The sequence below is a fragment of the Schistocerca nitens genome, chromosome 4 (genome assembly GCF_023898315.1).
Source record: "Schistocerca nitens isolate TAMUIC-IGC-003100 chromosome 4, iqSchNite1.1, whole genome shotgun sequence".
In the NCBI taxonomy this organism is placed as follows: Eukaryota; Metazoa; Arthropoda; class Insecta; order Orthoptera; family Acrididae; genus Schistocerca; species Schistocerca nitens.
In genome coordinates this window covers 587,787,001-587,800,832 of record NC_064617.1, presented here as the reverse complement: position 1 = coordinate 587,800,832, position 13,832 = coordinate 587,787,001, and the positions used below count along the sequence as shown (strand labels likewise).

At 42.3% G+C, this 13,832-nt stretch overlaps 1 non-coding gene across 1 annotated transcript; it reads right to left on the bottom strand.

The window, feature by feature from the left end:
• Positions 1–700: 700 nt before the first annotated feature.
• Trnat-ugu (transfer RNA threonine (anticodon UGU)) lies at positions 701–775 on the bottom strand. Its single transcript has one exon. It is a non-coding gene; the product is annotated as a tRNA-Thr (tRNA).
• Positions 776–13,832: the final 13,057 nt, after the last annotated feature.

Here is a 13,832-nt window from a genome sequence, read left to right as displayed (position 1 = left end):
TACTGAATAATTAATTATTGTAAAATGTATGTACGCCTCATTTAATTTAATTTTTTAAATTGGTTTAATTTACTTTTACTTCACTTTAGAACAAAGGCTAAGTATTATACAGATTTTTACATTGACGAATATCTGGTACCAGGACGATGCGGCATGTACACTGTCCCCTTTCGTTTCCTAGCGTGCCCACACACTTCATCAAGTAGACATCCACGCACTCGCATATGAACCAACATCGGTCGTACAATGGGTAGTACATTGTAATAACCTACTTGACTATAAAACTGTCAATGACGCTTTGCTAGCCTTTCGTTCCAGAAGTGTTTGAATTACAGCGTCAAAGTACACTGGCCAAGGTTCCCAAATATAAGAGACGTTTTTTATATATAGTTGCCACGAGACAACTTTTAACGCGAGACAGAGTACTGAATGACATTTGTACCTCAGCCACAGTCACTGGAAGAGTGTAAAAGACACGCACAGCTACACATACATTCAGAAACAAGCTTGAAATTTTAAGGTCGCGCACCTTATTCAAGAGTTGTAATGGTTCCAAAATAACGTATTCAAGTTTTTAAGTACTAATTGTTTTCACATATTTAAATTTAGGTAATCATTGACAAATGAAATGATAATTAAATGGACACCCTAGCTGCAAACAGGCGTTGATGTACTTAATTGGGGACATGCTGAAAATGTGTGCCCCGACCGGGACTCGAACCCGGGCTCTCCTGCTTACATGGCAGACGCTCTATCCATCTGAGCCACCGCGGGCACAGAGGATAGTGCGTCTGCAGGGACTTATCCCTTGCTCGCTCCCCGTGAGATCCACATTCCCAACATGTCCACACCACTACATTCGCAGTGTGCCTAACAGATGTTTGCCCATCATCGGGGCACACATTTTCAGCATGTCCCCAATGAAGTACATCAACGCCTGTTTGCAGCTAGGGTGTCCATTTAATTATCATTTCATTTCTAGCAAAGCTGCATGGTCATCCACGGTAACTGTTCTTTCGGGAACAGACACTACCGTCATATATAATCATTGATAAATAACTTCCATGCCTCAGCGAGCGGATGGTCGCTCATCTATGGGTAATTCCATAGAACCCAAATGTTTCATATAAGGAATTCACTTATACACTAAATTGTCAATAATGACATAAAATAAATTTATATTAAATAAACTTTCTTATTTCATACCTGTAATCTAACTCCTGGTTCGATCATGAAATGATCTCTTGTTAAAGCGACCTACCGGAAATTCAGAATCAAAATTAGTTGCACTGGCAATTACTTTATATCAAGCAGAATGGCGTCGCAGATTTCGTGAAAATATTTTGTGTTATTTGATGAGTTCTCGAAGTGTCTTACCTCCTTATCAGTGATAGTACTTTGAGCTTGTATTACGTGCTTCCGTAGCCAATAGGTACCACCAGCATTAGCTAAATTAACGCTATGATTAAACGCTCGAATAATATCACACAACCAAGACACACTGATCTTGTCTCATCCTATAAATTTAACTTACTGATACTTTCAACGATAATGGCAGTCTCATGCAAGCGAGCTGCGTTTGTACGGCACTGCATCGGTTATCGGATATGGAATGTAAAGAACATAAAACATACTCTTTTAGAATTTCCCATCGTTCTGGACTGGACAGGTTGTAAAGTAGCTGACTCACTCCGAAAACGTATGACCTTCATGACTACTCTCAGTTGCCAGTATTGCACATGAGTCTATGACAACCACAAAAAAAATTGCAAGAGAATTTCACTGAAGAAAACGTATCTGAGGTCCTTTGCATTATTTATGTTATTATAATATTATCCGAGAGGGAAACTGAGTGGTTCATAAGTGTTGATCGAAATAAATGTGCAATAGCAAATCTCGTTTGGTCCATCAACAATAATGAAATGATACTTCTCTTTTTCACTCTGTTGCTGGATGGCACCTGTGACATAATGGGCACAGCTAGAAATATATTCACTGCGAGAATTAATTAACAGATAACGTATTAGGAAACACTTTTCAGTTTCTTGTCGGTCTCTGACCTTGCGAATATGTTTTTCAAGAAGTGGATCATAGAGACTCAAGAGCTCTAATAATCCGAGATCATTTCCTTATCTGATTTTCCAATTTTCTAAGCGGACTCTCTGATGGCCACACGTTTTTGGCCAAGAAGTAATGTCACAGCAGGCAACAAGAGTGTTCCTATGTAAGTTGGCTATTTTACTGACAAACAGAATAAGTACATTACCTCCTTACTTCGGAGCATTAGCATGGGTCAATGTATTTCTTTCATGTCATTACAATGCTTCACATTAATCCTTCTCCCAGGAGAACTATATACAAGCACAAATATTTTATTTTGCGTTTACTCTTGAACGGAAAATATTTGCTGTAAACAAAAGTGGTTGCGTGAATAATCGGAAGTGCAGTACCTCTGAACGTTCTTGACAATTATCTATTAAACTATAATGATATTTCACAGCTGTTGCGATGTATATTTATGGGAGAAATGTTTTGGAATGATTTCCAACAACATTTAAAGAAAGTAAATTTATGACTCCATCACGATAACTGAAGAAAATATTTTGCATTCAAGATGCAACACGAAATACAACTATGTGCAGCGGGCCTATATAACACACAAAACTGAAGAACGGAAGTGTAAAGGAAGAGATTGGTTATGCTAGTGTTGGGGTAATGTTCTTTTTTTTATTGCATGATACAAAATTTCTTATTCAATAGCAGTCTGATATTCGCCAACTTAGGGCACCCTGGTGGATCTGCACCTTGAGAGACTTGGGCCCCCATCAGGCTTGGTTCCCAGGAATTTGGCCTCCAATGCCCCCGCCTCTCTCGTCGGGTCTGATGGCGATGACCACCACTACTACTGGGCCACTTGCCTAACAGGACACTTATTGGACAACAACTACCGTCGACACGATGCTCTAGTTGCCTCAGAAATTGAACTCTGAATCTAACAACTAAAGAAAGTCGGATGTTTGATCATGTGTCCATCAATGATAATGCATTTAAAGAAGTGCTTCCCCTCTCACCAATACAAACTTGTGCTAGTAGGATACACAATAATCCAAGGTAACATACCGTCTGCCATTACATCGTCTTGAAGAATAATATGAAACTACGTTTTCCTTTACAAATGGTTATATGGAAGGAACTAACCTGTGTCACTAATTGTGTAAGATTTCCGAAATGTTTGACTATGAAAAGGTAGGCATTAGAGTTCAAACTTGTTGATTTACAAAACAATTAAAAATTATGCGTGACAGTGGAATTTGTCAAGGTAAGAGAGAGTTCCGGTGGAATTTTAGATGAATGAATAATAGCAGAAATTGTAATGGCATATCTTTGTTTACAGATCTGATATCTAAGCCCAAGGAACGATAATTTTACTTTATTTTACAGAACTCATATCTATAACAGAGATTTATTGCACCTAAACATGGCTCTTCCAATTACAATTTCGGTGAGAATTATTTGCTACCTTGAAAGTACTATGAAGTATATTTCCTAAATAAGTTGATTTCCATTAGATGTTTAGAGTAAACTTGGATTTGAGGCTCAGGATATCTATCCTTTATGTAATATTGTTATAATGATCTACAACTGTATTTAAAATTAGAGGGACAGAGTTTTAAAACACACCGCAGAACTGATAGCCGATATTTTAGAAAGAGCTTAGAATTAACACCCTTCTTTTATATATGGGAAGTAGGAAGGTGCTACAGTATTAAACTAAGTAAAGATCCTTAGATCTGAGTATTACTGTTGCACAACTGTCAGTGTGTCTCTCCGCTGTTCGAAGAATGCTCATCCGCATAGAGGCTGGAGTAAAGTCATGCGACCGTACATGTGGCGATTCATCGAGGCCCTTTGTTGCGAACCGTACTCCTCACACACGGGCCGTTTGGTGCGCGTCATTTTTACGCAGTTAATACACGCTCCAGTGGCTTCGTGCACTTGCCAACAGTCTGCTTGATCTTTACCTCAGCAAATGCCGTAACTCCACTAGGTGACTCTGGGCGACGTGCGATATTACTTATCCATGAAAAGCTGTAAAAACTGCATGTACTGTGCGTACCCCTATACTCATCACCATCGGCTTTTAATCCGCGGAAGATCGCTCTGCACTTCGAATTTAGGTTCGCTAATTAATTGAGGTAAGCTCCTTGACAATTAACTTTGTTCCATTTTCGTACAAAAGGCAACAAACACTTCCACAAAGTCTGCAATAAATAAGAGGTACACTTTTCTCAAGCACAGTTCTGTATAGAAATTTTAGTGCTCATCAATTTCACTTTCAATCAGGATATGATCAAATGATGAAACTGGAGGGCTGGACACTAATTCTGACGAGGTTAGTCGATTCTGATTTAGTAAATCAATACTTCGATAGAAATAGTTGAAGCTTTCAGTGGTTGCCCTGGTAGTGTCTCCCTGTGGGAAGGCTTCTTCAACAAGTTGGTTCCAGCAGGTTTGTCATGGCAGAATTTCAGTGTACTGCCCTAGAAACTTGTATCACCACCACGGTCTTGCCGATAGCTTAGTGTACACTCCGACGACAGCCTTGACAACAAGAATAACGACAAATGGCAATTTGACGGGACATTATAATTAAAAAAATCATTGCTTGAGGAAAAACAGAACATATATCTGATAGTATGTGCAACCCACATATTAGTAATAACGACTAGAACTGCGAAAAAATGTAAATAGTGACCTCCAATAATTTCATATACAACAGGCCCATCTTAAATAATTTTAATAAAACTAGTCACCGGGATTGAAGTAGAAATAAAACCTTTATCTAACAAATTATGAGAGAATAACTTTGTTCGGAAAAAATAAAGTAACATCAAAAGTAGCCGAGGCATCCTTGGAAACAATATCAAGCCTTGAATTAAGGCTTCTGAGAAGGCAATAAGATCGGCTACTCTAATAAAACTTTCTTCAAATCGGACCGTTTATTTGGAGAAAAAACACAACCAATACCACAATAGTTGTGGCAAATTTCCTTAATGACGGCCTTAATTCCAGCCCTAAAGAACCGCACAAATTACACTCCACGACGCTAGCGCAATACAGCCCCACACCTAAGTTACAGGACGGCCTTGCCGCATAATCTGACCACCTGGTGTCGTAAAAGATTGCCTGTGTACCGCTTTGGTTAGATGTTGTCTGGCATCGAATAATTAGAACAAGTGCGTGCTGAGTATTAAACATGTGCGCTCGTCCTAAGTATAGTATTTATGGTAAATCAATAATTTAGATTAAACATCTAACTACAGTGGTGCAACACTACTAAATTAGCCTAGGATTAGTATAACTACTTTCGATGTGGCACCACACAGAATAACCGTCACGGAAGTCGGGAAAATTGTATAACACTAGAAACTGAAGTCAAAGACACGACGTGGATGCCATTCAATCATAGCCACACCCATTTAGTTTCAAAACGACGTTCCAATGCCGAAGTCGTCTGACCATTCGGAAAGATACTTCAAACTTCCCGCAAGCCTTCCACACTACAAGGTCGGATGGCTCATAGCCAAACCGAGATCAAGTAATTAGGCTCTGTCAGACTTACTCAAGTAATCGAATGTAAAACGATTAGATCGAGGGCGTCAAAAGCACCAAGCCGTTTTAGCTACTAGAAGTTTACAACACCGTTAACACTCGGCTGCAGAGGTCAAATACGTAAACAGAGCGTTTATCCATACTCGGTCGCGAGCGGAACCAATTAAACCCCAACTGACTTCGTCATACTGGTAAGATCTTAGTGTAACCCGTAACCGCAGCGCAGAAAATGGTTCAAATGGCTCTGAGCACACTGGGACTTCACATCTGAGGTCATCAGTCCCATAGAACATAGAACTACTTAAACCTAGCTAACCTAAGGACATCACACACATTCATGCCAGAGGCAGGATTCGAACCTGCGACCGTAGTAGTCGCGCGGTTCCGGACTGAAGTGCCTAGAACCACTCCTCCACAGCGGCCGGCCGCTGCGCTGAGCAAAGTTATACCTCGCGCTGGTGTGCCCTCTGGCTCTTATCTTCTTTTAAATGGATATAAACGTTGGTTATATCGTAACTCAGAAAATTATACACGCCACTAACCTCTTCAACAGCAATGGTGTGATGATCTGGAAACACACCAGCAGACACTCGCAAATAACAGCACCTCTGAACTGACCTGTTGCACCACTGTCACCTGACAACTATTCAATAAGGCGACGTCGGTTAAGTAATACTCACAATTTTTATCAAACTCCAAACTGCCGAACAGCAACCACGTCTTGCTTAACCAAACAAACGACATGTCCACGGAAAACTCAGCACCACCACCGCAGAGACCCCACACAACGCTGTTGTAGCATTCACCGTCGGGTAGACAGTGTGACCTTCCTCGGAGGCACTTCATCCCTTGTGACCTCTCCGGATGTCAACAATGCCACGCCATAGCAGTGTACGAAACACCGTCAATGGACAGAGGGTGAAACAGGTGGATGAACAGTTTTAATTCAGGGCTCCCATGCGAATTCCGAAGTGTCAGAGAGAAACCAAGAGGCATAATTTCAATATGTATTTTCTGTTCTGTTTTGGTAAGAAAGCGTACACCGTAAACAACACAAGAATCGTCATCCATTGTACATAAAGAGGTGGGATAAGACCATACTGTCCAAAACAAAAGAGGGGCATTGTTAGTGTAGCAATGTGACGGTAAACTGAACACTTCATACTAAATGGAACAAGATCCAAGGCTGTTCTCTGACCTACTTACACTACAGTAAACCGTCCTCGCTAGCTAAAGTTGTCGCGGACCTGTAGGCCTACGAGTTTTGTGTCTTGACTCCCTGCTATGTCACGCTGAGGAAGCATTATGTTTAGTGAATCGGAAAATAAGTTCTGCGACGTTTCAGCAACGTATCTAGTGAAGTAGAAGCAATACGAAGTAAGGACGCTCTCTAAGACGCAAACAGAACTTGCGAGACGCGATATTGTATTTCTCGTTTTTATTGGTTGACTGGTTGATTGGTTGATGTGGGGAAGGGGACCAAACAGCAAGGTCATCGGTCCCATTTAATTAAGAGAGCACGAGGAAGGAAGTCGGCCTTTCAAAGGAACCATCCCAGCATTTGTCTGAAGCAATCTGGAAACATCACGGAAATGCTAGTTCATTATGGTCGGAAGCGGGTTTCAACCGTCGTCCTTCCAAATGCGAGTCCAGTGTGCTAACCACTGTGTCTTGTTTCGACCAGAAGCCCATATTTGGTGTGTTTCATATTATAACTAACATCATGTGGTTAAAATGTCTCTGAGCACTGTGGGACTTCACTTCTGAGGTCATTAGTCCCCTAGAACGTAGAACTACTTAAACCTAACTAACCTAAGGAGATCACACACAACCATGCCCGAGGCAGGTTTCGAACTTGCGACCGTAGCGGTCGCGCGGTGTCAGACTGTAGCGCCTAGAACCGCTCGGCCATTACATCATATCACTGTATGCATTTTCTTTAATCACCAGAACATTTAAGGTTTCTCAGAAATGCGTCAATATTAATTCGAATTTTTGTAGTGAAACGATGTGAATCTTATTATTGTTGCTTCTCGTATTTAGTTATTCTCGTGTTGTAACTCGTGTCTTATGACAATATGCTGTTTTAAGGCAACGGCACGTTAAGGACTCATCAAAGTGGCGTCGATCTTGGAAGAGTTTGTTAAAATTAAGTGCAATTAACAAAATATCGGAAAATTGTAAGACAAAATACAAAGTGAATCGTTACCGAAGTTAAGCGTAGTGCATTTGATAGAAAAGGTCAGGTTACAACACAATGTGTAGCAGGTTCGCACTTTCTGTAACCTAATTTTCTTTCTGGCTTCGCATTTTCTTAAACGTTGTTTCGACTTCCTTATGGAATTAGCAGACATTTTTTCCATAATGTTTGACAGTATGTAAAGGTAAGTGCATTATCTCTCAGGAATGAGTTCGTCCTATTTTGTGAGGCTTCATATGCCGATATCCTTACTGGACCTTTCCGTATCCGTCTTATAACGTTTCATGAATTGTGAAATTTGTGTTTATGTGTAGTAGAGAGAGAACAACATGACAAGGGAGGAATTGTCAGCTTTAGTATGGTTAATGTAGGAATTTAACGCATGTCTAGTTTCGTAAACAAAGTGTGCGATTTGGGAGTCAGATACCGGCGACAGCAGTCGCTACAGAGCCCTGCAGTCGTGAATCATGTTAAATAGCACATCCCATGTGACGATGGCGCTGTGCCTCGTGAGGCTGCGTTTCCCGTCCGTGCTGTCATCAACGTCAGCTGTTCCGTCCCGTGTGAGGACGGCGTTAGTGGCACACCGCAAGTGACACTCTTTCCCTGCCTGTTGGGACTGGCCAAAACGACTTCAGTGCTACAGAACTTACGGCATCTCTGATTCATCAGTGCTGTCGATAGCTACTGTAGTTTAGTTCACTCAAACTGCACACTCTCACTAACAGTCAGTAACCATACGGAATCAACGACGTTCCTATTAAATCTGTGGGTAACGTCAAATTTTCAGCCGATGTTCATTGTTCCCCACCTAAATTCAAAGTAGTACACATTCTCCTACGAAGTCAAGGTACGCCACTCCAGTAGTTAGCCCACGTAGTGAACGGGCTAAAGGAGAATTGGCTACTGTCCGTAAACAGCTGGAAGCTGCATTGGCTACAGTCGACAAGCTTCTAGCAAATGCTGGAAGTTTCGGTGACGTCGGGGCGCCAGTGACGTGACCTGCGACACCTTTGGTGTCACTGGAATCCCCCGGTGGCCCGGACGTCACTGCGGCTCCCGATCTGCAACATCTGACCGGTCCGTTCTCACTCCAGAGTGAGTGGCAGACAATGGTGGGTTCTTGTGTCACTGAGCGGAAGGTGAAAGAGGGGGGCAGGCAGTGCAGCTGGGTCCTTGCGTCTTAGCAACAGGTACTATGTGCTTCCCAGTGTTGATGATAATACTGAGCTAGCATGGGGTACCTCTCCTGTTGGGCTAGCAGTCGATTTTCCTGGCCAGTCCGGGCAAGTACTGAGGGTGGGTATGCTAGTCAGTGGGAGCTCCAATGTTAGGCGGGTGATGGAGCCCCTCAAGGAGATAGAAGACAAGGCGAGGAAGAATTCCAATATGCATTGGGTATGTTTGCCTGTAGGTATTATCGGTGACGTGGAGGAGGCCCTGGCGGCGGCTATCGAGCGCACTGGGTGCAATCGGCTGCATGTGGTGGCACATGTCGGCACGAATGACGCCTTTCGCTTGGGTTGTGAAGCCATCTTCGGCTCCTTTCGGCGGCTGGCTGATTTGGTGTAGGCAACGCGGAGTGCAGGCTAAGCTGTATATCTGTAGCATCGTACCCAGCTTTGATAGCGTCTTCTGGTTTGGAGCAATGTGGCAGGTCTAAACCAGAGGCCCATACGGTTCTACGACGGTATCGGATGCGAATTTCTTGACCACCGCCATCGAGTGCACAATTGTAGGGATCCCCTTAATAGGTCAGGAGTGCACTACACGCAGGAAGCGGCTACTAGGGCAGCGGAGTACGTGTGGCGTGCATGTGGGACTTTGTTAGGTTAGAGCATCCATCCATTGGGAGCGAACACGATTTGCCTGTTAAATCAGCCACAGTGACCTCAGAGAATCTTGGTCCTCGCAGGTCTGAGATAGAAAAGATTAATACTATTTCAGTAAACTGCAGGAGCGTCCAAGGAAAGGTTCCAGAATTAGTATCGCTTATTGAAGGTTATAATCACAGGTAGTAATAGGAACAGAGAGCTGGTTAAAGCCAGACGTCAATAACAACGAAATCCTAAGTTCAGACTGGAATGTTTATCGTAAGGGTTCGTTAGTCGCCAATGGTGGCGGCGTGTTTATTGCAGTAAAAAATTCGATAAAATCTAGCGAGGTTATCACAAATTCCGAATGTGAATTAATCTGGGTGAAACTGAGTATCAATGAACGGTCAGAAGTGGTGATCGGATGTTTTTATAGACTGCCTGGGTCAGGATCTCTAGTTGTACAGCGCTTCAGACAGAGCTTGCAGAATATCATGAGTAATTTTCATCACTATGCAATTGTAATAGGGGGTAACCTGAACTTGCCAGGTACAGATTGGGAGTGTAATGCCATCAAATCTGAAGTCAGAGACAGGGAGTGTGGCATTGTTCTGGATGTCGTGTCCGAAAATTGCCTTCGGAAGATAGTTAGAGAACCAACTCGTGAGGGTAACGTCTTAGACCTCCTGGCAACAGACAGACCTGAACTTATCGGATCAGTTAACGTAGAGGACGTTATCGATGATGGTACGGCTGTGACAGCATCTATGACGACGGGTCCTACAAGGAAAGTTAAGAAAAGTAGGAAGGTATATTTGGTCAGCAAGGATGACAGGATACAAATTTCTGAATATGTCAGAAGTCAGCATAAAATAGTCGGTGAGGAGGACGAAGATGTGAAGAAAAAATGGAAAAAATTCAAATGCATCATTCAATATGCCCTAGACAAGTATGTTCCGGGTAAGGTTCTAAGGGATGGGAATGATCGACCATGGTTTAATAGTCGTGTTAGAACAGCGCTACGGAAACGAAGAGCGCTTCATCTCAGATTTAAGAGAAGTAAATGCCTAGCTGAGAAACAAAAGCTGTAGGAAGCGAAAATGGGCGTAAGGAGAGCAATGAGAGAAGCGTTCCACGATTTTGAAAGTAGGACGTTGTCAACCAAACTGAGTAAAAATCCTGAGAGATTTTGGTGGTTTTTAAAATCAGTAAGTGGGTCAAAATCATCTAATCACTCTCTCAGCGACCAAACCTGCACCGAAACGAAAGATAACAGAGAGAATACCGAATTCTGTCTTCCGAAGTTGTTTCACAGCAGAAGGTTGTAAATTGGTCCCTCCTTTAAATCGTCGTGCGAACGTCCAAATGGCTGATATTCAGATAAGTGATCGCGGAATTGAAAAGCAGCTACAATCATTTAGTAGTGGAAAGGCTTCAGGACCAGGTGAGATACCTATAATATCGTATAGAGATTATGGGAAAGAACTTGCTCCCCTTCTAGCAGTAATTGATTGTAGATCGCTTGAGCAACGAAACGTACCTAACGACTGGAAAAAGGCGCTGGGATTTCTCATTTTTAAGAAAGGCCGTAAGACAGATCCACACCATTATATAGCTATATCGTTGACGTAAATCTGTTGTAGAATCATGGAACGAGTTTTATGATCAAGGATTAAGACGTTCTTGGAAAATAAACAGCTCCTCTATAAAAATCGACATGGATTCCGCAAACAGAGAGCTTGCGAAAGTCAGCTCTTTCTGTTCCTTCATGAGATCCACATCGCAGTGGACAATGGCGCACACGTGGATTTCAGTAGGGCATTTGACACCGTCCCGCATTGCCGTTTAATGAAAATATACGAGCTTACGGATTATCGGAACAGACCTGCGATTGGATTCAAGACTTTCTTGCAGATAGAACTCAACACGTCGCTCATAAAGGGACTAAAAAAATGGTTCAAATGGCTCTGAGCACTATGGGACCTAACATCTGTGGTCATCAGTCCCCTAGAACTTAGAACTACTTAAACCTAATTAACCTAAGGACATCACACACATCCATGCCCGAGGCAGGATCCGAACCTGCGACCATAGCGGTCACGCGGTTCCAGACAAACGCCTAGAACCGCACGGCCACACCGGCCGGCTAAAGGGACTAAATGGACAGTTATAAAGGTAATATCCGGGTACCACAGGACAGTGTGGTGGGGCCGTTGCTGTTCACAATAAATACAAATGATCTAGTAGGAAGTGTCGGATGCTCTTTAAGGTTATTCGCAGGTAGTGCAGTTGTTTATACCAAAGTAGCAACGCTAGAAAAAAGTAAGAATTTGCAGAAAGACATGCAGAGAACTGGTGAATGGTGCAGACACTGGCAGTTGACCCTAAACGTAAATAAATGTAATATAGTGCGCATTCATAGGAAAAATAATCCACTACTCTACAGCTACACTACTGGTGACAAACAGCTGGAGACAGCGTCTGCCGTAAAATACCTAGGCGTAACCATCCAGAGCGACCTTAAGTGGAATGACCATGTAAAACAGATAGTGGGAAAAGCAGACACAAGACAAATATCTTACGGGAACGCATCTCATCCACGAAAGAAGTGGCTATCAGATAGAGCTGATGGAGGAGGTAGAGAACATCCAACGAAGAGCGGCGCGTTTCGTCACAGGATGGTTTAGGTGGCGAGAGGAAGTTACGGAGATGCTAAACAAATTTCACTGGCAGACGTTACAAGAGAGACGTTGTGCATCACGGAGAGATTTACTACTGAAATTTCGGGGCAGCACTTTCCAGCAGGAGTCAGACCACATATTACTTCCCCCCACATACATCTCGAGTATTGACCACGAGGTGAAAATTCTAGAAATTAGAGCCAATACAGAGGCTTAGCGACAATCATTCTTCCCAGGCACTGTTCGCGAGTGTAACAGGGTTGGAGGGATCAAATAGTGGTACCGAAGGTACCCTCCACCACACACCATTAGGTGGCTTTCGTAGTGTGATGTAGATGTAGTCGCTCTACCAGCCCGACAAGGTGGAGCGCGCTCTTGTTTGATTGGCAGACATACTACAGGCAACACCTACTGTAGCTGCCTCGCATATTTAGTTACTTCCCTGCTAAGCTTATTATAGATCTACAGTTAATTTTCATCATATGCTCATCATGGGCTCACATAAAGGCAGACAATATTTACATAGTAACATCATGTGTCTGGAAGACTGAAGTACGTATATTGCTTCGTCAGTATAAATATCGCCTTAGATGATTGCACAATATTATGCAGACACTCATACAAACATAGTTTCCTCTAATTTTGATATTCATCTCGTAGAGACATCGTTGTTGTTAAAAGCTATTTACGTGTATTTGAGATCAGGTTTGCTATTTAGATAACTTCTATTACATTTACACAATGTCAAATCAGTATGTCAGAAAGCAGTACTTTAAATTTAGACTTTTAAATAAATTTCTACCACTCAGTAATCTTTGAGTTTTTCAAGCTGAGACTTGGCTGGTGATCTGCTATTACTCTTTAATGGAGTGTCAAGTTTCATTGCAATCGGTGTACTGGAACAGACAAAATAAATCACAGATTAGTGATCGATTCAGTGTATTGCCAAGTACTGTCACAGTGGCAGGCTATACAACACACACATTTCGTGCAAATTAGTTCTTTAGGACTCTACGACATCACATTTTACTGATAGGTGACCAATGCTGCCTCTTAATGTCTGATAACATGTTGTTACACAAAGTAGTGAAATAATGTCAAATGTGATCGTGTGGGGTGCCATCGGACGAAACATACGTCCTCTGCTCCTGTGCTTCGGACAATCAAACAGCTACCAATTCATCAGGCGAATATCACAGTGCAAAAGCTAATTTTCCTTTCCTGAAATTTGTCATGCCGTATATCAGTTGGAAATAAAACCTGTCACGTCGGCGAAGTAAAGCCTGGACCAACTTCAGAGGAATGGATTTAGTCTTCAAACAAGAAATGTATGTTACGGCACAAAATTCGTATAAAATATTTTGTGGCTTTTCAGTAGTCTAGTGAACAAAATTAAGAAAATTCGTATTAACTGAAGCACAATGCAACACACTCTCCTTTTGTTCCTGGGAGTGGGTTATTTTTATTCATGATTCCTACACAACATATTATTCCTCACTCTTCTGGCTATAAAGTCCGATTTTT